Source organism: Lithobates pipiens, unplaced genomic scaffold (assembly GCF_037356315.1).
Source record: "Lithobates pipiens isolate NorthernLeopardFrog02 unplaced genomic scaffold, aLitPip1_a1.2 Scaffold_8, whole genome shotgun sequence".
In the NCBI taxonomy this organism is placed as follows: Eukaryota; Metazoa; Chordata; class Amphibia; order Anura; family Ranidae; genus Lithobates; species Lithobates pipiens.
In genome coordinates this window covers 92,930,712-92,958,421 of record NW_027507903.1, presented here as the reverse complement: position 1 = coordinate 92,958,421, position 27,710 = coordinate 92,930,712, and the positions used below count along the sequence as shown (strand labels likewise).

Below are 27,710 nucleotides of genomic sequence, written 5' to 3'. Positions count from 1 at the left end.
ATGACCTCTGTCCATAATCAAGGAAATGTCACTTCCTGAGAAGAAACTACATATCCCACAATCCCTGAGTCTCTAAATTTATTGCTAGTGCAGATGAGAGCTATAAAGTAATTAGATGGGACACAGACACAAGCAGGCAGAGCATTCACAGACACGCATGAGAGCTCATGCATGTAGTGTTTCATCACATTACCACTTCAATATGTGTGATGCAACACAGAAAGGATGGTGGGCCATAGACTGAATGCTGAGTAACCCGGAACAGGAAGCTGTCTTGTCCCCTTGACATATGGAGGACTGGCTAGTTAAAGCAATACATTAAAAGCTGCAGCCATCACATGTGATCCCATCATCACAAGGTAAACAAACAGTACAGGAAATATTATTAGATTGTAAGCTCTTCTGAGCAGGGCCCTCTTAATCTTCTTGTATTTTATTGTATTGTAACTGTATTATCTCCTTTTATATTGTAAAGCGCTGCGTAAATTGGTGCGCTATATAAATCCTGAATAAAAATTAATAATAATATAACTACACTAATTTAATATTAAACCAATGAAAACATTTTAAAGTGTACAATGCCTTTACATAATCATGCAATGCAAGGTCCACTTCATAGCTGTAGTAAACCACACCTTAAAAAAAAAACAACCTCCTAGACAATGGCATATTGTGCTAGTATGCATCGCATACTAGCACATTATAAAATAGAATGAAGCCCTCCATCACACTTGACAGGGCTTCCATCTTCACATGGTCTTCCTTCTGGGTTTGAGAGCTTCAGTCAACTGATTGGCTGAGTCACGATGACCTCAATGGGTATGCTATCCCTTCAGAGCGCATGCGTCGGTGACGTCATCAGTTGTATGCAGTGTGAATATCTCCTAAACTGTCCAAGTTTAGGAGATATTCACAGTACCTGCAGGTAAGCCTTATTATAGGCTTATCTGTAGGTACAAGTAACAAAAAAAAGAGTTTACTACCACTTTAAAAGAAATGTATAATCTGTACACGAAAAGGAAGAGATAGTCTTTATGTGACTAATCTTTATCAATATGTTTCCATTGTCAGCTAGTAAGACCGTTCTTTATTTAAATAACAATATGGTAATCCTCATTCATTCATTCCAAACTCTAAAGATTAACTGAGGTGACTTCACCTGGGTGGCAGGAGAAGACAATACAGAGCAGGCACCGCAGTTCCTTTTATGAACAGCTTGGAAGGTTTACCTAAGAGCACTAAGTTAGGAGCCATTACATAAGATAAAAATGTAGGCGTTAGCTTCCTTTCCAGCACTAAATGCTCTGCAATGACTGTGGCTATAAACACACATCAATTCTTATAAATCACGGTAAATGCAGAGTCCAATTCCCAGTCTGCAAAAAAAGTCAGGACATTCTGACAACAGGTTCAACAGTTATGACACAGCGATAAAAATGTACTGAACTTGTTCACAGCTGACACGATTTCGCTGCATTTCCCATACAAGATACAGTAAAACCTTGGATTGTGAGCATAATTTGTTCCAGAAACATGCTTGTAATCCAAAGCACTTGTATAGCAAAGTGAATTTCCCCATAAGAAATAATGGAAACTCAAATGATTCATTCCACAACCATTTATTCATAGGTCCTTCAGTTTATAGTCCATATAAAAAGATATATCATATATCAATGTGATAGGTTGTGTAACCATAAAATGTCCATCCCCCAATGGAAGCCTCCACAAGGGGATTAGAAGCAAAATCCAGCAGGAGCTACAGGGTATAAAGGCGCCTCTAATGCCATGTACACACAACTGAACTTTCCATCAGAAAAGGTCAGACGGTCTTCCCCAAGGACTTTCGACGGAGTTATGAAGGACTTCCGAACTAACGGACTTGCCCACACACAAACAAATTAAAGTCCGTTCGAAAGTCCGTTAGTTTTGAACGTGATGACGTATGATGGGACTAGAAAAGGAAGTTCAATAGCCAGTAGCCAATAGCTGCCCTTGTGTTGTATTTGGTTCTTCGGACCAGCATACAGACAAACGTTTTTTTTACGATAGGAACTGAGTCCCTTGGACAGTTTTGAAACATGTTCTATTTCTAGGTCCGTCTGAATTTTTTAAAGAAAAACGATCAGACTATCCCAGACACGGTCGAACTATAAGACGGAATGATTCCATCAGACCTATTCTGACAGAAAGTCCAGTCGTGTGTACGTGGCATTAGTGTAGCAATATGGTTACATTTAATAGAGGTACAACATTTAGCAACTCACATGGTTAATGATTAAAAGAGGCACATTTAAGTATGCAGGCATCCGGGGTAAAGCTGTCCACATAGACCGTGCTCCACACCGCCGGCTACCACCGCCGTCAGTCTACAATCATGACTACCCTGCAGTAGAGCAATCTGAAAGGCTGAGGCTTGAACCGCTTGTGGAGTGCAGTGTGGAAAGGACAACGTTGATGGCTGTGCAGAGGATGGTCTATGTGGACAGCTTTACCCCGGATCCCTGCATACTTAGATGTGCCTCTTTTAATAATCAACCATGTGAGTTGGTAAATGTTGTACCTTCATTAAATGTAACCATATTGCTATACTTAGAGTCGCCTCTCTTCTCTTTTATACTCAGTTGTGACATGACGATTCTTGTACACAGGGGTCAAGTCCTGGGGAAAAAAGTGTGGGAACTCCCACCCAAGATCCACTCCCCCACCAAAAAAAAAAAAAAATGATGGGACACTATTCCTCCGACTGCCACTCTATACACCTAAGCTAGCTGTGGGGGCTATCTTACCAAAGAAACACGTGTGTGTCACTTCACTCAGCAGAGCCACTAGGTACTCACGAGTCTGCCGTTCCTGGCCGCCATAGTCGCCACCGCATCAGTACAGGCTGCAGCAACTTCCAATCCAGTCCTCACGTCGGCACCTGGCCCTCTCTCTTCACAGCTCTGCCTTTGCAATTTGTAGAGTGCGCCAATGCTGGGACAAGATCATCCAGTGCCCAGGGCAAACTCCTCACCCCCATATGCCCCCTTCTAGCACAAATACCTCCCCCTTTAGCACAAATCCTCACTCCCCATATCCCACCTAAAACATAAATCCACAAATTCTCTTACCTCCAATCCCCCCTCTCAGCACAGACCCCTGTCCCCTCCGTCTCCCCCTAGCAGCAAAACTTCCACCTTTCAGCACAAATCCTCACCCTCATATAACCCCTTCCAGTACTAATCCCCCCTCTCAGCACAGACTCCTGTCCCCTCCGTCTCCCCCTAGCAGCAAAAATCCCACCTTTCAGCACAAATCCTCACCCTCATATAACCCCTTCCAGGACTAATTCCCCTTCTCAGCACAAACCCTTGCCTTCACCTTCTTTCCTAGCACACGTCCTCCCCCATCTCCCCATCCCAGCATAAATTCTCCCTTTCATCACAAATCCTCTCATCTCCCCCTTCTCGGCATAAATTCTCTCTCTCATCACAAATCCTCTCTCATCTCCCCCTCCCAGCATAAATCCCCCCTCTTAGCAAAAATCATCCCCCCTCTCCCCCTCCCAGCAAAAAAATCCCCCCTCTCAGCAAAAATCCCCCCCCCCCCCATCTCAAACCTGTGCCTCCTTCTCTTCTCTCCCAGTACAAATCCTCCCCCATCTCCCCCTCCCAGCATATATTACCCCTCTTAGAAAAAAAACCTCCGCCATCTCCCCCTCCCAGCAAAAATCCCCAATCTCATCACAAATCCTCCCCCATCTCAAACCACCTCCTTCTCTCCTCTTCCAGTACAAATCCCCCTCCCATCTCCTTCTCCTGTTCTGTAAGAGCAGCCTGATATGCTGGGACTTGTAGTGCCCTGGATTATGGGGGACTGAAGAATGGCAGCCTACTCTGCTGGGACTTATAGTGCCCTCTGTGGGGGACTGAGGATTCCTCAGTCCACCCACAGTCTAGGGCACTACAAGTCCCAACATAGGAGGCTGCCATATCTCAGCCCCCAACAGAGGGCACTACAAGTTCCAGCAGAGTAGGCTGCCACCAGTCATCCAAACACAGCATGAGGAGACCACACAGCTTTTCACCCCCATACACTTCTCCCCTTACAATAGTGTCCTTGGCTCCTGGCTGCCCCTCTTCAGAGTCTGAGCGGCATGTCAAACTGCATGGTGGGGCAGTGGGCGGGATTTCCCCTTGTCAGACACGTCCCCCCTCCCAGACTCCGGCGCAGCAAACAAGGCTGGAGATCACTCCGGCATCGCTCACACACCTCAGTAGCTGTGGGCAGCAGCGGCCGGATCTACAGACTGGGCATCGGCAGATGCGGCTGCCGACTTCCTTCCTGCACTGTGTCCTTCTGTCCTTCACTATGCGGCGATGCTGGTCATCGGCGCTTAGTAAAGGATCGGCTCGGGCGGCTCTAGTCTGCAAAGGGAACGGCGTTCCTGCTGTGAAAAAAGTGCAGGGACGCCGTTCCCACGCGTTCCCGCAGGACTCGAGCCCTGCTTGTACATCAAGACATCGCTTGTATATCACGTCAAAAGTTATTATAAAATTTTGCTTGTCTTGCAAAATGCTCTTAAACTAAGGTTTTACTGTGTGTGTGTGTGTGTGTGTGTGTGTGTGTGTGTGTATTTATCTATCTATCTATCTATCTATATATATATATATATATATATATATATATATATATATATATATATATATATATATATATATATATATATATATATATATATATATATATATATATATATATATATATATTGCATTAAATGGGTCATGATCACAACGATGCAGTAGACATGAAAGGGCTTGTTTACTGCATTGGTGGTACCTATGACCTGCATTTTGCCAGTGAAGTAGACTAAACAAAAAAATAAATCCCTCTCAAATGCAACACATATGAGGCCGGCTTCATACCCACATGCACATGTAGTAATGAGCACTGATCATCTTCAGATACACAGACTGAGGGGAATTAACAAGCGTAATCTTGCACCACTCTTCTAAACAAAAAAGGCCCTTTTGTTAATTAGGAAGGATCAGTACTGTGGCAGTGAAAGATACAGCACAGAGAACATGGAGCTGCATACTCCGATTGCTCTGCCATCACCATCCCCCACTTAGCTTAGAACATGGGGGGAGGAGGGGGGGGGTGTTAAAGTAGAACTATAGGAAAACTTTTTTTTTCATTTTTGGTAGAGTAGGGGGAGTGTTATAACCGCTGTCATGTTTTTTTTTGGGGGGGGGGGGCTTGTCCCACTGGGGAGATTTACATTCACTTCCTGTCCCATAACCAAAACAGGAAGAGGGAGGAAATCCCTGCAAATTAAGGGAATCCCTTGGGGACCACCAGTCACCCCAACTAGTATCCTCATTGGAAGATGTCTCCTCTATTACTTTTCTGGGGACAACCCAAAATGTGGGATTTTTTTTTACTTTCAATACTAATGATAAATAGAGATGGCAGAGATTGCAATACAAACCTGACAGATGCTCTTATCCATCTCTACTCTATCCAAAACTAAAAGATAAAAAAAATAAAAAATAAAGTTTTGCCTTTAGTTATAAGTTAACCCTACAGGCTCTGCTCATGTAGTGTAATCACTGCACAGGCAGAGAAAGGGATGGAAGAGATGTAAGCAGATGTACTGACAGCTCACACCTGGCTTTGCCCAATCAGAGGAAATCTTGTATTTATTCATAAAATGCTATGCTTCCTATGAGTGACTGAGTAGCTATGACTTTGTTGGGGGGAACAGGACAGGAAGTCCCACTACCGCTGCCAGAACCCAGTGCTGTATACTGTGTGCGGCTGATGCTACATACAGTTTATATAGCACTGACAAAGGGGACTTCTATTAGTGAAAGGAAATAGCTAATTTGGACCAAATTAACTATTTAAAATTAAATAGATCCTGGAACTAGGCTGTAAAACATATGACATAAAAGGATTTAACACACAGAGAAAATATCTATATAGCACAGAGGGAATGGTCCTTTCAGGTGGCTCTAATGACCTTCGCACAGGCTAGACGTTGGAGAATGTGTAAAACCTATGGTGAAACTTAACAGATCAGACATTTCAATGTGACACTTTAACCCACAGCAGTTTCCTATATTCAGTCTTTCTGACCGCAACTCCTCACCACATCTTCTCACCCAAAACCCCACCGCTTCCTCAAACCACCATCTAGAAGAAAGATTTGGGGTCATAGAGAAGAGCACGACACTGCCGATAAAGACACCACCCTAGATATCAGAGCAATAGTCTGGTGCTAGATTATATCTTATATTTAAAATATATCAAATATATACTTAATTAAAAAGAGAATTCTAGATAAAACTCAGTTCAGTTATAAAGACGCATACTGTACCTATGCCTGCTATTTGTTTTCAGATACACCAAAAACAATGCTGTATACATTTTGGAGCAGAGAATTAAAGCTGAACTTCAATTTATGTATTCATAAAAAATATATATATATATATATATATATATATATCACACATACAGGTAGGTATTTTTCCATATATCTATCACATGTACATGAATCTGTCTTAATATAGGCCTCCTATATTCCCTGTAAAGCATTGCACAGACTGAGTAGGGGAAGGTCACCATTCCCAACCAATCAGGAAAATGCCTAAGGCTGGATTCACACCTATGCATTTTTAGTGCTTTTTGCATTTTGAAGATTTGCACTACAGAAAGTGTTCCATAGGAAATCATGTTAAATGGACTGTAGCGCAAATCTGAAAAATACAAAAAGCACTAAAACTGCATAGGTGTGAATCCAGCCTAAGGGCTCTTTCATACGGATGGATGGGAAGGAGGTAAAAACAGGGGGCTAAGACGCATTTATTCCTTCTCTCATCTGCCCACCCAAATTCTAACATTACAGCCTGACAGGGGCTGTACACATACACAGCCCTCTCCAGTTTTAAGTCAGGCTGCAGTGTTTAAAGGAGAAGTACAGCCTAAGATAGTTTTACTGTACTTCTATGGATCACAGGAGTGCAGTTCCTTCTGCACTCATGTGACCTGTTTTCAGCAGACAATGACCTGAACCTCGCTGTCAGCTAACGTCACAGAGCTGGTCCAAGCTGGAACCGCCCAGAGTCCTTGACCGGTACCTAACTCAGCCTCTTAGCAAGCCACTGAGAGCCTGAGCTAGCCACGCCCCCTCCACAACCCAGTGCTGTGAATGTGGGGGTGATGAGGGGGTTCTGTACTGCAGTGCTAAACCTAGCAGCTAATCAATGAAGTACTTATTATCAGTGCTGCAGTCTGATTGCTGAATTCAGGTACAGGGAATAATGAAGGCACTAAATGTGTAATATATATATATATATATATATATATATATATATATATATATATACACACACGCACACACACTATATTACCAAATTACCAAAAGTATTGGGACACCTGCCTTTACACATGTGAACTTGACATCCCAGTCTTAGTCCGTAGGGTTCAATATTGAGTTGGCCCACCCTTTGCAGCTTTGACAGCTTCAACTCTTCTGGTAAGGCTGTCCACAAGGTTTAGGAGTGTGTCTATGGGAATGTTTGACCATTCTTCCATAAGCACATTTGTGAGGTCAGGCACTGATGTTGTACAAGAAGGCCTGGCTCACAGTCTCCGCTCTAATTCAGCCCAAAAGTGTTCTGTCGGGTTGAGGTTAGGACTCTGTGAAGGCCAGTCAAGTCCCTCCATCCCAAACTCACTCATCCATATCTTTATGGGCCTTGCTTTGTGCACAGGTTCAAATCATTTGATGGAGGGGGGATTATGATGTGGGGTTGTTTTCATGGGTTGGACTTGGCCCCTTAGTTCCAGTGAAGGGAACTCTTAAGGCATCAGTATACCAAGGGATTTTGGACAATTTCATGTTCCCAACTTTGTGGGAACAGTTTGGGGATGGCCCCTTCTTGTTCCAACATGACTGCCCAGCAGTGCACAAAGCAAGGTCCATAAAGACATGGATGAGCGAGTTTGGGATGGAGGAACTTGACTGGCATGCAAAGAGTCCTGACCTCAACCCAAAAGAACACCTTTGGGATGAATTATGCCTTGTACACAAGGTCGGACATTCCGACAACACGTGATTTGTGCCAAACTTGTCTTGCATACACACGGTCAAAGTTGTCGGAAAATCAGATCGTTCTTAACGAGGTGACGTACAACACGTACGTCGGGACTATAAACAGCCCAGTAGTCAATAGCTGTGGTCTCTTATTTATTTATTTAATAATTATTTAATTTTGTCCGTTGGAATTGTCTACACACGATCGGAATTTAAACGATTGGATTTTTTTGTCGGAAAATTTTAGATCTTGCTCTCAAACTTTGCGTGTCGGAAGCTCAGACGGAAAAAGTCAGATGGAGCCCACACACAATCGGATTTTGCAACAACAAGATCCGATCGCACATTTTCTGTCTGAAAGTCCGACCGCGTGTGCAAGGCATTAGAGTGGAGACTGTGAGCCAGACCTTTCCGTCCACATCAGTGCCTGACCTCACAAATGGTTTCTCCTAAACCTGGTGGACAGCCTTCCCAGAAGAGATGAAGTTGTTATAGTGGGAAAAGGTGGCCCAACTCAATATTGAACCCTACAGACTAAGACTGGGATGCCATTAAAGCCCATGTGTGTGTAAAGGTAGGCGTCCCAATATTTTTGGTAATATAGTGTACATACAGTATATATATATATATATATATATATATATATATATATATATATATATATATATATATATACACACACAAAACACAACACAAGCTGGCCAACTTGATGACTTTGACTCAGTTGTCCTGCTTGAAAATGTATTACAATACATTTGAACATAGAATTTTTTTTTTACGCATAGGTTTGCTATAATATAGTATTTCAAGTGTTTTATTTATAGAATACATTTAGGACTGACATATCTCAATTTTTATTGCAGGTTACAAGTCAGTAATTAAAGGGCAGGAATGCTTCAATTCACTGGACTATTATTTAATAGGAACAATACATTCTGCTCTCTGTGCACTAACCCCCACTTTGTTTATTTTGGTGTTTTTTTTGGGACACACCTGGTTACGTGCATAGGTGACTGTTTTTAAACTGTTGGTGCTGTCCACCCTCCAAGACTTTATAGCATTAATACACACATAAGAAAACAAAGACAGGTTGCAGCACAAGCTTCTTCCTTAATAATTGAAATAAATCAGTTACATTGTCACAACAAACTGGCAACAGTTTCAAGCATGCAAAATCTCTTCATCAAGCCAATCAAATGACTACAACTACAGTACATAGTGTCACCAGTCTGTGAAATAGTCTAGAACACTAACTGGAAAGAGAGGCATTTCCCATATATGTTAACCCTTCATTTACCCTTCAATTCAAGATATACTGTATATCTATCAATCTATCTATATAGATAGAAGTAGATCATTGGCTTGCTGATGTTTACTGTATAGTATGCTATACAGTATACTGTGTATATATATATATATATATATATATATATATATATATATATATATATAGAGAGAGAGAGAGAGAGAGAGAGAGAGAGAGAGAGAGAGAGAGAGAGAGAAAGATACACACAGTATACTGTATAGTATACTATACAGTATACATCAGCAAGCCAATGATCTACTTCTGTTCTCGTAAAAAATGGCTATTCCACCATTAGGTGCTACCATCTTGCAGAGAGAATAAACAGCCGCACTGATTACACACAGCCTACACATCAAAGACGCTGCCACCCTTCATGTGGCCCTAACATGACAGGGCAGCAGCCAGGGAGATGGGTTATGACCCACTCACATTTCCAGTGCAGCACATTGTGGCAGTGCATGCTGGCACATTGCAGCGACATTCATTTTGAAATGCAACACAGTTCCAATGCATACGTGTTGCAGCACACCACAACGTCCAGCACTTCTGCATTGTGGTATAGAGGTGTACAACTGTTTTTTGTTTTTTTTTTGGACATTTGGTTGCACTGCTAGCCTATTTATGTGAATAGGATGGCTTAAAGTTATTGTAAGGGTCATTTTTTAACGCATAGGATGCATTAAGGTGAAAAAAAACGGAGGGTTTACAACCCCTTTAATGCAATGCATGTTAACTTATTAGAAATGCACGTCAAAGCTTAGTACACACCATGATTTTTTTTTTACGATCATCTCCATCTGAAGCCACTGTACTAACAATCTGATGTCAGTACAGCAATCTCCCCTGTTGAACTATTGTGTTCTGACAGGGGGGCGGCCCCCCATCAGGCTGAGAGCTCTGATTGGGAGCCAGCCGGCCTCTGGTTTTCCAGCATGCACATCCAACAGAAGCCAGGTCAGACCGGCTGCCATACATATGGGCTGAATGTTGGCAATTTTTTATTGAACCGGCCGATGTCACCTGACATTCGGCCTGTGTGTACTAGACCTAACACAATGCACCAGGATGCCAAGGTCTGAATGGGCCCTCAGACTTTGTGTAATCACTGTGCATTAGTCCACATGAATAGAAGGGGGAAATTTAAACACATTTGCAACACCCATTACATTGTAACACCCATTACAAGTATATTACAGTGAACAGAAACCCTATGTCATCCTATTGTCTGTTAAATAGAAGAGATTGTAACAGGATTAAAAACACCAACCAAAAATTTAAACTTTTCCCTCCACATTACAGTGTGGGGGTCATAATGGCATAATACGCATGTGCAGCAATGCCTCATTAATGCACATTGCAGCTCTTTTAATTATTTATTTTACTTCTGAATGTTATTGTTATGTGCCATGGTATGTTGCAATGTATTACAATGGGGTTGATTTAATAAAACAGGAGAGTGTAAAATCTGGTGCAGCTGTGCATAGAAACCAATCAGATTCTAGGTTTTTTGATCAAAGCTTAATTTAAACAAGCTGACATTAGAAGCCAAATTGCTTCCTTGCACAGCTGTAGTTTCGTGTGCTTTTTCTGCACTAAAAATGCATGCACAGTGTTTTCCATGTATTCCAATGGCTCTAGCTCACACCATGCAGTCAGTTTCCAGTGCAGAAACTGACCGAAAACTGACTGCATGGTGTGAACTAGAGCCTTTATTGCCTTTATCTCAATCCTTTTCCCCATTTGTTAGTCATTTTTATTTTAATGTAAACAGATAAAAAATAAAGGAGGATCAAAAAGTGTGATAAACTATTCCCCATTAAAGAGGAAGTAAAGGCACTTTAAAAAAAAATGCAACCTGCAAGTCAAAGGAGCATACTAGCTCATTATGAATAACTTACCTGAGAACGAAGCCCCCGAAGCGGTCCTCCTCCTTTATCTTCACCACTGCCATGTATTCCGGACTGACTTCTGGGTCTCGCTGCTCCGGCGCTGTGATTCGCCAGAGCCACGATGACATCACTGCACGCCACTGTCTATGGCGCATGCGCTGTAGACAGCGGTGCCTGTCTTTTTGTAAATATCTCCTAAACCGTGTAGGTTTAGGAGATATTTCTTGGACCTACAGGTAAGCCTTAATCTAGGCTTACCTGTAGGTCAAAGTGGTTTGTAAGGGTTTACAACCACTTTAAGTCCTATGTACCTGTTCAAAATGCACATTGAAAAGTCCTGCATGCGGCATCTTTGGCGCTGTTTTTCAAAATCTGCACAAAACATATTAAAAGGACCTCTATGTACTAATGTGTACTTTATGTACCTTCTAATTCCCATCCCCCAATAAATTCTATATATATAATAACTCCAGGAAAAGGACCCGATCCTATACCAAGATGTGCTTTCTCACATAGTTGTAATTTTTACAGCAATTAACAAATATAACAGAATATTTCTATTTTAAGCCTGATCTCTGCACAGGGTAATAAAACATTACCATGGCAACCATCGGCGACACAAAAAGAAAAGAAAAACCTGACAATTGTTCCTGCCATTCTGACATTAAAACCATATCAGGGACATTGTCAGTTATCAGAACAAAACTGAACATGAGAAAGTGGATTTCAACTAATTCTTATTGTACGTATAGCAAATTTATCCGATTTACTAAGGAAAACTACTGAACAGCTGAACCCGAAATCTCAATATTAAATATTGTGACGACACGCAGAATGCACAATCTGCTCCCCCAGAGCTCAGCTCCCCGTCTGAGCTTAATTGCCTTGTAGCATGACATTGCCTCCCACAGTCACATCACTGGTAACATAGGGATTTCAGTAGCTTTACAAATGATGTTTTTGTTATCTCATCTTATGTATGAAAACATTCAGTGATGTTCAATTAGTATATTTTAAGACTCTTACATTGTTATCCTGGAAAATAGAAAACCATATAACAAAGCCCAGAGGAGTCAGGGCCGCTTTACACCAGCCATTGCATTACAGCATAGTGGGTGGTATGCCGTGCGATCCGATGGAGTGCTGAGCATGTTTTTTTTTTTTTTTTTTTATTGAAATGTCACAATGCTGCTGTTAAAATGTAGCTCCGATACTCCTCCATTCAGAATGCAGACACCATAGAGAGGAGGTGTATTACTGGCAGGATATCAGGTGAAAATAGAGGCAAAAAGTCTAATGAAGACTAATGCAGCCAGCACATTTTAAGCCTGTTTAGGCAAAAATCGAAAAAAAAAAGAATGAAAAAAAAAATCAGCACAAGGGACATTATTTACAGTCAGTAGGATGTGTCCCTTGTGCTGCTGATACCCTTTCCGCCCTCCTCCTACATTCAGAGGCTGTACAGCACTACAGTCTCTATGAATGAATCATGACTGATCAATAGAGGGGGGTGGACCTTTCAATTATCTGTCTGTAGTCCATTCATAGATCACGGATCATTCATAGAAGATGTAGCATGGATTCCATGAATGGAAAAGGTGGGTGGAAAGTGCAGGCATGCTGGCTCTATTGACTCTGGCCACACTTGAAGATTATGGTGGTGGAGGTTAGGTGAATGGACGAGCCAGATGCTCGAGTCGAATTATGCGGTGTTCGTGGCAAATTCGAAAAGCCGCAGAACACCATTAAAGTCTATGGGACACTAACATGAAAAACCAATAGTGCTCATTTTAAAGGCTGATATGCAAGTTACTGTCATAAAAATATCGTGCCTGGGGGGTGTCTATAGTATGCCTGTAAAGTGAAGCATTTTTCCCATGTTTAGAATACCACAGCAAAATTACATTTCTAAAGGAAAAAAATTAATTTAAAACTGATGGCTGTAATGAATTGTCGAGTCCTAGTGTCAAAAACTGTCCGGCCATCGGATAGTGTAGAGAAGGAGACTCCGAAAATCTCAGAAGAAGAACGGCGCCTGAGTCCAGGTGCAAGCTCCACCATCCAACTGGACATACGGTAGCACATAGTAACAGGGCCCCTTCGCTCGCCATGCTTCGGGCACAGCCTCACTTCGCTTGGCTATTTTTTATTTATTTTTATGTCCACTTGGATGGTGGGGCATGAACCTGGACTCACGACGCAGGCACCTTTCATCTTTTGGAGACCTTCGGCGTCTCCCTGTCCTCCGTACTGCACAAGCGCAGTACAGGGCGGACACTATCTGATGGGGGACAGTATTCGACACATCACATCAATATAGAAAAAATATAGATAAAACTCATTGAACAAAATGGCATGGGTTCCCCACCCAGTCCATTACCAGGCCCTTTGGGTCTGGTATGAATATTAAAGGGAACCCCGAACCAAATTCTAAAAAAAAAAATGCGTAGGGGTCCCCCCAAAATCCATACAAGGACCTTCAGGTCTGGTATGGATATTAAGGGGAACCCTGCAGAACCATGTGCCAAGATTAAAAAAAAATGGGGGAGGGGTGCCCCCCCAAAATCCATACCAGACCCTTATCCGAGCACGCAACCTGGCAGGCCGCAGGCCCCTCTCCTGAACCATACCGGACCACATGCCCTCAACATGGGGAGGATGCTTTGGGACGTCGGGGGGGGGGGGGGGTTCACCTGTTTACCTCACCGGATAACAGCTGTCACAAGAAGAAGCATCATTCAGTGGGAGCCTCCCATGGTTTCGGCTCATCCTTAGTCCGGGGGAGGATTGGAGGAGGATTTAAACTAATAGAGGAGCCCAAAGAACATCCTACTCACTGGAAGTAATGTCCCTTGTGCTGATTCTTTATTTTAATTTTATTTGTGACTAAACTTAGGCTTTAAAACAGAATTCAAGCTTTATCCTAACTACTGTTACGGCTGTCTCCTCCCTGCTCCTAACACCCATGCTGACTAACCCGTGCACAAAAGATGTATATACTTACCTTTTTTCAGCCCACTTCAATCTGGTCACATGTTCCCCATGTCAGCCAGCAGCAGCTGCAGGGGAGAGGAGAGAGCACTCCACAATTGCTGGTAAAGCCTGGAGTGGTAATGTTACACATAGGCTTCAATGGCCCACCGGTTGTTGGCCTTCCTTCCCCTCCCCTGCAGCCACACTGGCTGACCCAGGGAAGATCACGTAACCTTACTGGAATGGCCTAAATATAGGCAATTGTATACATCTTTCTTACACAGGTTATTAAGCCCGCAAAACGCCGCCGATATTGCAGCACTGCCCCATTGATTTCAATGGGGGGCAGCAGTGGAGGGGCGGTGAGTTCACCGCTCCAAAGAAGCTACTGGCAGGACTTTTTGTGACGCCCTGCCAGCGCACCGCTCCAGTGTGAAATCCCTGAGAGCATGGAGCAGCTGTTTTAGGGCGTTTTGCAGGCACTATTTTTAATGCTATAGCACCTGCAAAACGTCCTCAGTGTGAAAGGGGTCTTAGGTTTAAAGTGATTGTAAAGGCTGAAGCATACTGTGCATAAAGGTAGAAAACCTGTGTGTTGCTCCCCCCACAGGCCCTCTAATACTCACCTGAGACCCCTCTCTATCCAACTATGTGCATGGGAGCCTTGGCTGTCCCAGGTCACTCTCTCCTCATTGGCTGACACAAAAGCAGGAGCTATTGGCTCCCACTGTTGCCAATCACGGAAAGTGAGACAATAAGAAGAGAGCAGGGGGCAGGGAGGGCCAAGCCGCAGCTCTATGTCTCTTATGGATGCATAGATTGGGGCTCAGGAATGAGCATGCACCAGTGCCCCCATAGCAAGCAGCTTGTTATTGGGAGCACTGGTCAAGGGGGAGGAGCCAGGAGAGGTGACGGGGGACCTGAAAAGAAGAGGATCGGGGCTGCTCTGTGCAGAACCATTACACAGAGCAGGTAAGAATGACCTGTTTGTTATTATAAAAATAAAATAAAATAAAAACTGAAGCTTTAATATCACTTTAAGCCAGAATTCCAATCTAAGGATAAGTGCAATATATTACATTATTGTTTCTGGGTTTAATACCACTTTAATTATCTTCATAAACAGAAAAATATCAGCCACCACGATTCAAGTCAAGCAGTCTTGATACATATAGGCATCTTAAACTGGCCCAGAAGACTATGAAAATCCAAAATATCTGCTTTCTGGAGAAAAATATCTGATCTTCAAGGCACTAATAGGATCTGAAATAAGTCACTTGAATTATACTCTCTTGTTCCCGATAGATTGACTGCCAAGTGTCAGCAGTTCATACTATGACAGCGACGACAGCTGAGTGATTTTAAACTGCAAAGCATCTTTCCACCCCTGTACTATGCTTCCTTCTATAAAGACATGAATCATTTCTTACCAACCCAAATGAATCCTTTTTATATGAATTAATATTTATCATTGTTTTGCCAAAGTCAAGATTAACATGTTAATTTATAATAAACCCAATATTACAACTAGTATACTGCTTTAAATGAAAACTCCACAAGATAATTGCACCCATAGGGGCAGCACAGTGGCTAAGTGGTAGCACTTCTGTTTAGCAGCACTAGGGTCATCGGTTTCAATCCCAACCATGGCAATACCTTCCAGGAGTTTGCATGTGCCTGCGTGGGTTTCCTCCGGGTACTCCAGTTTCCTCCCGCACTCCAAAGACATGCTGGTAGGTTAATTGGCTCTGTCTAAATTGGCACTAATATGTGTACCTATGAATGTGAGTTAGGGACCTTAGTAAGACCTTGAAAGCTCCTTGAGGGCATGGACTGATGAGAATGCGCAATATATATGTAAAGCGCTGTGTAAATTGACAGCCCTATATATTGTAAGTACCTATAATAAATAAAAACAAAAATTAGGCAGTTATTTTTTTTAGTTGTAGTCTGAAAAGCAGATCGCAGTACTCTGGGTCCTGATGACTCTTCCCCAGCTCTAGGTTTTTACAGAGGTATGGACCTTCAGCTACTGTACATAGCTGGAGAATGCATCAAAGAAGTACAAGTACCGAAGTGTCACCAGACTTGTACTCTATGGATAACTACAGTTTCTCTACTATGATATTTTTTTTCATTCTCAACTTTCTTTGAATAAATTATGCTGATTTCAAATATGACTTGAGCCACCAGGGAGAAGAACCCCTCAATGCATGCTGACCGCCCTGAATATACACAGATCGCATTATTACTGTCAGCCATAACCTGTCAAGGCATGGACACCACTAGACCTCTGTAGCTATCCTTTAAAGCGGAGTTCCACCCTAAAGTGGAACTTCCGCTCATCGGAACTCTCCCCCCCTCCGGTGTCACAGTTGGCACCTTTCACGGGGAGGGGGTGCAGATACCTGTCTAAGACAGGTATTTTCACCCACTTCCGAGCATAGACTCCCATGGGAGTCTATGCTGTTTCCTGTCCCGGCGCGCTGTCTGCTGGGACACACACGGGTCCCAGAGACAATGCGGACCATTCCCATTGCGCTGCGCGACTCTCGCCTGCACAGTAGGGAATCCGGAAGTGAAGCCGCAACGCTTCACTTCCTGATTCCGTCACCGAGAATGGCGGTGGCAGCAGCCGAGAGCTGAGCGATCGATCGGCCTCGGCTGCCAACATTGCTGGACCCTGGGACAGGTGAGTGTCCATTTATTAAAAGTCAGCAGCTGCAGTATTTATAGCTGCTGGCTTTTAATATTTTTTTTTCCAGTGGAATCTCACTTTAAGTCCTATAAGTTATGAGGTAGGGCCTCCTTGGATCGGACTTGTTTTTTTAGCACATCACACAGATGCTTAATTGGATTGTGATCTGGAGAATTTGAAGGCCAAGTCAACACCTCAAACTCATTGTTGTGTTCCGCAAACCATTCCTAAATTCATCAGACCAGGCCACCATTTCCATTGCTCTGTGGATATGTTCTGATGCTCAAGTGTCCATTGTAGGTGCTTTTGATTGTAGACATGGGTCAGCATGGGCACCCTGACCAGTCTAAGGCTATGCAGCCCCATACACAACAAACTGGGATCCCCTGCATCTTCGGACATCTTTCTATCAGATCCAGCATTAACTTTTTCTGCAATTTGAGCTACAGTATCTCTTCTACTGGACCGGATTACACAGGCCAGCCACCGTTTCCCATGTGCACCAATGAGCCTTGGTTGCCCATGACCCTGTCAATGGTTTGCCAGTTATCCTTCCTTGAACCACTCATGGAAGGTCCTGGCCACTGCAGACTGGGAACATCCTACAAGAGCTGCAGATTTGAAGATGATCTCACCCAGTCACCTAGCCAATACAATTTCAAAACTTATATTTCAGGGGCAACATGTTCACCTGATGCCTAATATATCCCACCCACTTTCAGGTGCCCTTGTCATGAGACAATCAATGTTATTCACTTTACCAGTCATTGATCATAATGTTATGGCTAAACAGTGTTGGTGTAACCTGAAACATAATCTGAAAGGTGAGCATTCTGGTTTAAGCGCTGCAAGCCCTCATAGACCCCACTGCTGAGGTTATAACTCTGCCTCCCTCTCCTCCCATCCATTCACCAAATGAAGCCTGCATGTTTTCTGAATGGCCAGGAGGAAAAGGGGGCAGAGACATGGCATAGAATCATTGCATCACAGTGATGGCCCTGCAGCCTGATCCTCTAAACACAAGTCCGTGATAGTAGCAGTTGTAGCTGGTGATTAATATTTTGGGTGGGCCCAGAGCCCACTCTTTTTTGAAGCCCATTAGAGCCCCAGGCTCTGATCGTGTGCTTCAAAAAAAAAAAACATTGAAATCCATGCAACCAGCACCCTGCATGTAGTTTAGGGGGCCAGGCGCATGGATGGGCCGCGCCCCCTGTGCCCTGCATTATGTGCGCCGCCACTAGATAGTAGGTGGTATATTTATATAATGACCGCTTCTTCATCAACACACGTTCAAAATAAGTGGGGCCACAATTTTATTTTATGGCTTCCAATGTAATTAATCCAAAGAATGGTGATATTTACATAACAATGACAAAGTGTTTAATGTTAGACATCACCTCCCCTCTTCTGAAAAGCTTGCAGCATTAACACAATGTTACAATTTTCATTTGTAAACAATCACACTTGAGACCTCATGCACACAGGGTGTGTAGCCCCACTGCCTGCAGCCAAAGTCTGACAGGCTGAAATACACTGCGTGATACTTGTGGTCCTATGTATTCCAGGATGTATACCTGGAATGCAGGTATTCAGCTTCGACAGGCTGCGGGCAGTGGGATAAAAAAAAAAATGTTGGAATTTGATGCACAGCCGCAGTGTGCATGTAGCCTTGCCTGGCTATAGACATCATCTGCAGTCTGAGATAGAAAATGCCGTCCAACCTGTAAACACTGACTATGATCAGCCTCCATGTGTTCCCATTATAATCCAATTATTGTATATCCATGGATGGGAAAAAAACAAAGTATCGGTCAGGCCTCATGCACACTGTAACACTTATAAATTTCTTCTGGCAGGAGAAAGCAGAGTTAAAAAGCTTTTAAAACCACGTTTAGATGCGTTCAGATGTGTCAAGCATTTTGGCGTTCATTTATTTAATTGGCCAGAATGTTAATTTATTCTGGCCACTGAAATGAATAAATCCCCAAGCACTAAATATGCCTATTGCTTAGCCCTGGTTCACATTGGTACGATTTGACATTTGGCACCGTCTTAAATCGGTGCGATGCTGCATTTGCAGTGCCGCACTGATTTCAAAAAGTCGTTTCTGTACTACTTTTTGAGATTTTGGGCTGCGAATTACATTGACATCTGTGCAGAAACCTGCATAGATGTCTCTGAAATCACGGCCAAAATCAGAACTGACAAGTGGGAGTGAGATTTTGCCAGTTCTTCATTCCCGTGGCTCAGTGTGAACCTTGGCTTAAATGCATTTAGATGCGTTTACATGCGTTTAAGCGTGTTAAATGCTCCTCTCCTGAACGCACTGGCCTTGGTTTTTTTTGCCTGTAAACACATATGTGTGCATTCTATGCATTGAGATATAAAGCCTTTTGCATGCTAAAGTCCACAAGTGCCTCAGTCATCTGGGACTCTCCTCCTAATTGGCTGAGGAACAGCAGCAGCACCATTGGATCTTGCTGCTGTCAGTTAGCCAATCAGGAGAGAGAAGAGGCAGGGAAAAACTGGGGGGCCCTGTGTCTGAATGGACGCAGGGAGCTGCGGCTTGGCTCAGGTGCCCCCATAGCAAGCTGTTTGTTGTGGGGGCATTTGACAGGAGGGAGGGGTCAGAAGAGCCGAAGAGGGACCCGAGAATAGGAGAATCTGGACTGCCCTGTGCAAAGCTCCTGCACAGAGCAGGTAAGTATGACATGTTTAATATTTTTATAGAAAACAAAACAAAAAACTAGACTTTACAATCACTTTAAACGTGGTGTAAAAAGTAAAAAAAAAAAAAAAAATATATATATATATATATATATATATATATATATTCAAGTATGTATTCTGAATAAAATAAATAAATGAATAAGGATATGGTTTAGTGTCACTTTGAGAAAAACAGGGATGTTTTAAATTACATTTTACATGCTGAGCTCTCCTTCGGAAATGCTAGCTGTCTGGCTGTCATGCTGAGCCTTTACTTTGGTAGTGCTTTTGTGACCAGATAGGGCCTGTTGACACTTGCTGCAAGCTACAGCTATCCAGACTAGTCTCCATTATGTTGCAGAAAAATACAGTATGTCTGCACTTCTATAGAACGTGCTGCAACCCACCTCAATGCTTGAAGTGTGAACATGTCACATAGAAAGCAAGTGTTTCCTATGTTCCCTTGTGGTGAATGATGTTGATTGGGTGCAGAAAAATGCCAGTCCCGGCACACAGTGTGACCCTAATAGGTGTGCAGATATAGGTACACGGCGATAGGTATGCCGGCAAGAACATCTGACTATACTTCTGCTTTTCTGATTGGTTTAATCATTCCAGGTCAGTGACCTACCGAGTACTGAAATCAGAGGATCAGCATAAGAGCCAAGCAACTAACATTTGCATTAAAATAGGCTACAATGGAAACCCCTGTGTTATTAATGCCAGGTTTGCAGTAAAGCAGCAAAGTGATTTCCACCAGCACATACTCAAAGCCTATGTTTACTTTTTACAGAAGCCCTGCCCAACCATCCTAGGAACATGCAAAGACATGGCTTCAAAAGGAGTAACCGTATCATGATAGAATATTGGGTCCCTGAATACTGACATATGGACCCTCCTCTGGGATAATGACCACTGATTGGTTCCTGGGCAGCAGATATCTTTCCTTTCTCCGGCATATATAACAAATAGGAGCCGAGTCCAGGAACAGAGGACCCCCAACACATCCAGGATCCATACCACACAGGTCCCATGTTTATTCATACATGTCAGTCTGCAAGACCACCAGGACTACTACTCCATTATAGTAAAATCTGATTTGCTCACTGTATATTTTCTTATATCATGAAGATACATTATCAAGGAACGGAGTAGGAGGTGAACCTTCCTTATGATAAATGTTCAATGCTGATTATTGATTTCTTAATAGAATGTTTATTGGGAGAGGCTAAATATGAACACAGTACTGTTCAAGAGAGAGGCTGTACACCATCGCTATGGGGGAGAGGATTGGAAAGTCGATTTCAAAGTAAAAATTCCATCATGCCTGCTAAAATAATAATAAAAAAAAAATAACAAATAATATTTATGTTTGTTAATGCGATGGTTCTTCAAAAAGTTTGCACTTTCTTAAACTCTATTATATAAATAAAAGTGCAGAAACTTTTTAAAGACCCCTCATAATAATAATACTAATATTTAAAACAATCCCAAAATCAGTACAGTGCTCATGGCTTTTATAACCAAAACAATTCCTCAGTGTAACAATAATCCCCCCCCCCCCCCAATACTACACCCATTGAACACACAGAAATAACACTCACTGGGAAACTAGAATATACCAAGATAACAATCTACACTTTTATACACATGTCCATATGTGAATGTGCAATATATATATGTAAAGTGCTGTGTAAATTGAAGGTGCTATGTAAGTACCTGAAATAAATAAATGATAAATGAGTATACAGAGATGGGGGGTCAGGGTATTTCCTGTAATATATATTATACCCAATATATTAGAATGGTGGGCGATCCTCAATCTTTAATATAGATAGATAGATAGATAGATAACATACACAAAAAAGTATATATCTTATATACACACATAAAAAATGTAAGATATACAGTATGTGTATATATAGTGTGTATTTATCTATAAATGATCATATGAGAGCATGTCTATGTATATATAGTACATGTGATCATTGATATCTCTCTCTCTATAATATATAGATAGATAGATATCCAATCCTCATATATATACACAGAGAAGATCATGTAGATTATATATACAGGATTATTTATCTATCTAGCGCTATATATATATATAGAGAGAGAGAGAGAGAGAGAGAGAGAGAGAGAGAGAGAGAGAGAGGGGACAGAGAGACAATCCTATAGATTCTCTCAAATCTATAGGATCCTCTCTCTCTCTCTCTCTGTCTCTCTCTCTCTCTCTCTATATATATATATATATATAGAGAGAGAGAGAGGATCCTAGAGAGAGAGAGGGGGGATTATATATATAGAGAGAGAGAGAGAGAGAGAAAGAGAGGATCCTAGAGAGAGAGAGGGGGGATTATATATATATATATATAGAGAGAGAGAGAGAGAGAGGATCCTATAAATATATAGAGGGGGGTCCTATATATATATATATATATATATATATGTATATATATATATATATATATATATATAATCCTGTAGGTATACATAGATCTATAGAGATTCCTGTAGGTATATATAGATAGATATATAGAGAATCCCGTAGGTATATATAGATAGATATATAGAGAATCCTGTAGGTATATATATACTGGCATAGAGATAATCCTGTAGGTATATATAGATATATAGAGAAGATCCTGTAGATAGGGGATATCAGCCAATACTGGGATATTGTGGGATCGGTCGGTATTCGATTCCTCCCTAGACACACACGGAGGGATCCGGTAGAGCGGCGGTGGGGTGAGCTCTCCTCCCCCGGTGATCGGACTGTCTCTATACACAGACCGGACATATCCCATATATATAGAGTCCGGAGAGCGGAGCGGGTCCCGGGGACTCACCTCGGTGTCGGGGGTGTCCGGTGCTCACAGCTCTACACCCCGGGGATCGGGTTCCTCTCCGTACTCCGTCCAGTATCGGATCTTTTCCGCATACCGCCCGATAATCCCTCCGATCACATCCCCCGCACTCCGCCCGATGTTCTCCGAGGACCGGGCCGGGATCGGACTGCTGGGGTGTCCGGTGTGAGCTGTGTGTCGCCTCCCCCTCCCCCTCTCTGCTAGACGTAGCCGGCTCCCCTCCCTACACGTGGGCCGGACGGAGCGGAGGAGCCGGGACTGGGATCGGTGGGATGGATGGAGGAGATCACACTGCACGCCCTGTACACGGTGTACGGCCACCGGACTCCTCATAAGAATAGAGGGCCACATCCGGCCCCCGACACCTCCAGAGGGCCGCACTATAGCGAAGTGTTCCTGTACATTCAGGCACATTATCAGAACAAATCAGAATGTACCCCAACACCCCAAAATATCACTCCTCATGTACTGTGTACTACCGACTGAGGAGACAATTCACCATAGCTCCCAACTGTCCCTGATTTCAAGGGTCTGTCCCTGATTTGGAGCAATGTCCCTCTGTCCCAATTTCCTCCTCATTTGTCCCTCATTTTGGTCTGATCTATATAGATGGATATAAAATGCATTTTTTATCTTTCAAAAAGTGTTTCCCAGTGCTCAACCTTTCATCTAATTTCTAAAAGCCAATATAAATGTAGTGGATGACATTTTGGACAAAGTGTCATTCATGTACAAATTTATTTTTTTGCCTCAGAACAGTAAAGGGGTTCTGAGGGTTAATTATGTTAGTTTAACTTTGACATGAGTTTGGCTGGGCTGTGTTGGAGTTCTGCCTGGTTATGTGTACAGTGAGGTGCACATGACAGGCCAGAACCAGGCCTGGTTGGATGTTTTGGGTATCAGCTTCCCCGGAGCCAATCAGTGGGTGCGCCAGGCCCCGCTGAGGAGTCTGGGGAAGGGTACTTAAGGTGTTGAAGTCACGTGTTCCGGGTTTATGTTCGTGAGGCCTCAGAGTCTGTTCCTGTTTTTGGACCGGGTAGCCCCGCGAGGGGTCCCGTCACAGGAGCGTTCGTCGCTCTGCGACATGTTTCAGTTGGTTGACCCCAATAGACCCGCCTGGACTGGGGTAGGGATCCGTCTGTTCCCGGAGTTCCGGAACTCCGTGAGGGAGGATTCAAGGCGTCCGGGTGTGCTTTCGGCTTGGAGGGGCACCGCAGCTCATGTAAGTGACCGGGGTAGGACTCTTCGGAGGAGGGCCAAGAAGCTGGCATCCTGAGAAGTGCCTGGTTGCTGAGTTGTGAAGGACACTCATGCTTTTTCCAGTACTGCCAAGGAGACAGAGAACATTCTAGGTACTGAGGAAAAAGGTTCCTGTTCACTTTCAGTTACAACTGTTCAAGGTCAGAGATTTCACAAGTTCTGAATCAAGGTGCTGACTGCCATAATCTCTGCCTAGAGATTTGTTCAGCCCTGAAGCACCCAGCTGCGAGTGGCTACTCTCTGGGTGGGACTAGAGACTTTGTTGTATCTGTAGTTCAAGGTGCTTGAGTTCTTTCACCCTTGTCCTCTGTTCCCATATGAGACTGTGTTGTTGGCTGTTACCCCTGCAAATAAAAAACCTTTTCTAAAGGACTTTTATGGTGTCAGCATCCAAAGTGTTTGGGTACGAACTGTGGGAACCCCTTGACGTGGAAGAACAAGCCAGCGGAGGTAACCGGTAAGCCTAAAAGTTAAGGCCGCCCTGCCAAGGGCTATGGCCGCTACATAAAGGAATAGTAGTGGTAAAAAAATCAATTGTGGGTTTAATTAACCCTTTTTTTCTTGTTAAGTCTCCTTTAAGCGGGTGTGGCAGGGGGCATGTCCTATGCCTACATGCATTTGTTAGTAGGTGTCCCTCATTCCCATCTCAAAATGTTGGGGGGGTATGCTTCACCATCACCCCCAGCATTGGTGTCAGTAACTGCAACAGTAATCCCAATCATTGGTGTCAGCGTCCATAATAATAACAACCCCCATCATTGGTGTCAGCATCCATAATAATAAAAACCCTCATAATTGGTTTCAGCGTCCATAATAATAACAACCCCCATCATTGGTGTCAGCATCCATAATATTAACAACCCCCATCATTGGTGTCAGCGTCCATAATGATAATAACCCCCATCATTGGTGTCAGCATCCATAATAATAACAACCCCCATCATTGGTGTCAGCATCCATAATAATAAAAACCCCCATCATTGGTGTCATGTCCATAATAATAACAACCCCCATCATTGGTGTCATGTCCATAATAATAACAACCCCCATCATTGGTGTCATGTCCATAATAATAAAAACCCCCATCATTGGTGTCATGTCCATAATAATAACAACCCCCATCATTGGTGCCAGCGTCCATAATAATAACACCCATCATTAGTGTCATGGTGGTCCACATTGGAGTCCATGGCCACAATAATAACCCCCAGCATTAGAGTCAGTGTCCATAATAATAACCCCAGAACTAGTGCCCATGGCCACACTAATAACCCTATCATTGGTGTCAAGGTCCATAATAATAACCCCCAGCATTGCAGTCAGTGACCTCAATAATAATCCCCATCATTGTTGTCAATGTCCATAATAATAACCCCCATAATAACCATAGGTGTCAGTGACCTCAATAATAATGCCCATCATTGGCATCAGTGTCCATAATAATAACCCCCAGCATTGGAATCCATGGCTACAATAATAACCCCATCACTGATGTCACTCAGTAACCACAATAATAACCTCCATGATTGGTGTCAGTGACCTCAATAATAACATCAATCAATGCTGTCAGTGACCTTAATAATAACCCCATCATTGGTGTCAGTGGACACACAGGAACAGTTACCCAGATCAGGCCTGACCTATCACAAAGACTGGCTACAGAACAGTGCAAAATCACCATGGAGAGGAACTTCCACAGATAAAATAATAGCAGGACTGCGCCTTTTTGGTCCAAGTTGTGGATCTTATATACACTGATGAGGGATAAACATGAGCCCAAATCGTCCTCTCCGCTCTTCTCAAGATCTTCTACTCTCAAGCTCTCTTGTCTCCTCCTCTCATGCTCATCTCCAGGATTTCTCCAGAGCCTCTCCCATCCTCTGGAACTCGCTACCTCCACCTGTCCGGCTATCCACTACTCTTGCTACTTTCAGGCGATCCCTGAAAACTCATCTCTTCAGGGAAGCCTATCACGTCTCTAACAAATCTTTTACCACTTCCATCAGCTCATTCCCTACAGTTGCAACCTTTTTTACCACCTGCCCCACCCTATTAGATTGTAAGCTCTTCTGAGCAGGGCCCTCTTAATCCTCTTGTATTTTATTGTATTATAACTGTATTATCTCCCTTTTATATTGTAAAGCGCTGCATAAACTGTTGGCACTATATAAATCCTGTATAATAATATTAATAATAATAATAATAATAAAGAGCCGGTATCAAACTTCATATTCTCTCTTGTGGCTTTCCAATGCCCATCCTGCCCATACAGTGATTGATGGGGTTATGCCACACCTGGATTTTATGTTCAAATAGACATGGGTACAATTTTTTCTTATACTATTAGTAAATATCAATCAAACCAACACACACACACATTTATATATGTAAATGTAGCTCCGTGTTTGATTCTCTGTCCCCTCTGTCAAGGATCTAACCATATTTGACAGTTTGCATAAAGGAAGTGTGAAATGTCAAATAAACATGTTACTGCTGTCACACAGGAATACTCACTGCATTTACTATATATTTACAATGACATCCTACTATATATAACACACACTGAGAATACAGTAGGCAGAAAAGGTTTTTCTTTGCACCTTTCATACCCACCGGTGTAATAAAACGTGCTCCTTCGGGGATATCTGTTTTTTAATACCAATGGTAAACATGATTGCCAAGAGGGATGAAATTCACTAGCATGCTGGTTCCATCTATCAACACACTAGCACAGTATATACAGCGGTGTGATCAATAACACAAAGTCATAAATTGCACATCCGTATTCACTGATTGGATTACACTGAACTGCTCATCGCTGAATTCTCATTGGCTATTATCCGGGAGATACACTATATTGTCAGAAGTATTGCCTTTACTCGCACATAAACTTTAATGGCATCGTAGTCTTAGTCCGTATGGTTCAATATTGCATTGGCTCACCCTTTGGAGCTATAAAAGCTTCAACTCTTCTGGGAAGGCTGTCCACAAGGTTTAGGAGTGTGTCTATGGGAATGTTTGACCATTCTTCCAGAAGTGCATCTGGCTCGCAGTCTCCACCCTCATTCATCCCAAAGGTCTTCTATCCGAATAAGGTCAGGACTGTGCAGACCAGTCAAGTTCCTCCACCTCAAACTCACTCATTCATGTCTTTATGGGCCTTTATGGATATTGTACACTGGTCCAAATCATTTGGTGGAGGGGGGATTATGGTGAGGGATTGTTTTTCAGGGGTTTAGTCTTAGCCAGAACTAACTAAGCCTAAAACTGCTCCTGCCCCCTTCTAACACCTATACTAACTACCCTAGAGAAGGAAAATCCTTATACTTACCTATTCTAAGGGTGCTCCGGTCCAGGCACATTATCTCCCCTATGGCTGGCTTCCAGAGAGAAGAGCGAGCAGCAGCAATGGATGGAATGCCTGTGCAGTGACGTCATCCATAGGCTTACTATAGAGCTTCTGTTGATAATAGGCAAGTATAAACCTCTTCCTTCCACAGGGTAGTTAGTATAGGAGTTTGGGGTGCTTACATATACCCAGTGAAGTGATTGGTCTCAGGTAATACACAGAGATGAAACAAATCTTCTTACATAAGTTGTACATGTTTATTTGCAGATATTTTTTCTCTACATCTGTTCAAAGTGGGGGCAGAGAGCTGAAGTTACATTCTGCAGAGCTCAGTGAGGATAGCTCTGAGAGCTGATTGGACGGAGAAGATACCCCCCCCTCCTCACAGGAACACAGCTGAGGCTATCAATCAGCTGGAGGTCCCTCCCCATCACTATTTTTCTCTTGGTGTCAGGAAAACTTGTCAGAAGTGATTCAACAGTGCTGATAACAGAGCAACCAAGCAACAGACAAAAGTGACACTTAGGGGGTTATTTACAAAAGGCAAGTCTACTTTGCACTAAAAGTGCACTTAAA

At 42.9% G+C, this 27,710-nt stretch overlaps 1 protein-coding gene across 12 annotated transcripts in view; it reads right to left on the bottom strand.

Annotated features, from left to right (window-relative positions):
- The window catches only part of TJP1 (tight junction protein 1), a 738,699-nt gene that overhangs the window by 173,665 nt on the left and 537,324 nt on the right, over positions 1-27,710 (bottom strand). Inside the window, exon 1 of one of the 12 annotated variants that reach the window (XM_077473252.1) lies at positions 22,508-22,773. The exons of the other annotated variants lie outside the window; for them this stretch is intronic. The gene's annotated coding sequence lies outside the window, so the exon portion shown is untranslated. Of the gene's footprint in view, positions 1-22,507; positions 22,774-27,710 lie in introns of those variants that run through there. 12 annotated transcript variants of the gene reach the window in all.